Raw genomic sequence first — 1,403 nt, 5'->3', positions numbered from 1 at the left:
AAATAGGCGAGCTCTATGAGATTTTGCTCTACCGGAGACACAAGGATCTCAAACAAGCATAGCAAAGCCTACGGTAAATGCTAACAATTTTGAGATTAAACTATCACTCATCCTAATGGTTCAACAATCTCAATTTGGAGGTAATGCTGTAGAAGATCCTAACTCACACTTAGCTACATTCTTGGAAATATGTGATACAATTAAAATGAATGGAGTTAGTGATAATGCTATAAGGCTAAGATTGTTCCCATTTTCATTGAGAGATAAGGCTAAACTTTGGTTACACTCTCATGCTCCTAACACTTTTACCACATGGGATGATTTATCAAGGGCATTCTTGAATAAGTATTTTCCACCGGGGAAGACTGCTAAGTTAAGAATGGATATTACTAGTTTTAGCCAACTAAAGAGTGAATCATTATACGAGGCATGGGAGAGATTTAGGGATTTGCTTCGGAAATGTCCACATCATGGACTACCTGATTGGTTAATCATATAAATCTTCTATAATGGTTTATCTTTTTCTACTAAAACTATGATTGATGCAGCTGCAGGTGGAGCTTTAATGGGTAAATCACCCCAAGAAACTCAGAATTTGATAGAAGAAATGGCCGCAAATAACTACCAATGGGCCAATGAGAGAGGTAATACAAGACGTCACGCAGGTATGATAGAAATTGACACTCTTAATATGCTGAGTGGTCAAATGAATAATGTGATGAAAATGCTAAGTAGACAAGGTGGAGTTGGTCCAAGTTCATCTAATGCGCATATAGCTTGTTGCTCTATATGTTGAGGTGAACATGATGTTAATGAATGTGTTGATTCTGAGCAGGTACAATTTGTCAACAATTACAATCGTAATACTCAAAATAACCCCTACTCGAACACTTACAATCCGGGGTGGAGAAATCATCCAAATTTTGGATGGAAAGACCAATGCAATCAACCAAGGCCATCCCACTCACCGGGATTCCAACCACGGCAACCACAAGCTGAAACTAAATCTGGTTGGGAGACTGCGGTGGAGAAACTTGCTAAAGTTACTTCGGACAGATTTGAGCGAGTAGAATGAAGATTGGACCAACTTACTACAATGTACAGGAATGTAGAGGTCCAAATAGGTCAAATTGCTAGTTCTTTGAACAATCAAAATCAAGAAGAATTACCTAGCAAAACGGAGGTTAATCCTAAGGAGCATGTCAAGGCCATTACTCTTCGAAGTGGTAAACAATTAGAGGATCCTTCAATGGGTGAAGTTGAGAATGGTGAGAGTGAAAAACAAGAAGAAAAGCAGAGGAACCAAGAGGCGATAGTGGAGGGAAATAGTCGGGAGAAACCAAGAGAAAATCAACAATCATCTTCCGCTACCATTCTGATACCTCTTGTGGTTCCATTTCCCG

The 1,403-nt window shown here is 39.2% G+C and overlaps 1 non-coding gene across 1 annotated transcript; it reads right to left on the bottom strand.

Annotated features, from left to right (window-relative positions):
• Positions 1 to 370: 370 nt before the first annotated feature.
• LOC113748540 lies at positions 371 to 477 on the bottom strand. The gene has a single exon (XR_003464394.1). It is a non-coding gene; the product is annotated as a small nucleolar RNA R71 (small nucleolar RNA).
• Positions 478 to 1,403: the final 926 nt, after the last annotated feature.

Source organism: Coffea eugenioides, chromosome 9 (assembly GCF_003713205.1).
Source record: "Coffea eugenioides isolate CCC68of chromosome 9, Ceug_1.0, whole genome shotgun sequence".
Classification (NCBI taxonomy): Eukaryota; Viridiplantae; Streptophyta; class Magnoliopsida; order Gentianales; family Rubiaceae; genus Coffea; species Coffea eugenioides.
This window is presented reverse-complemented; position numbering and strand designations above follow the sequence as displayed.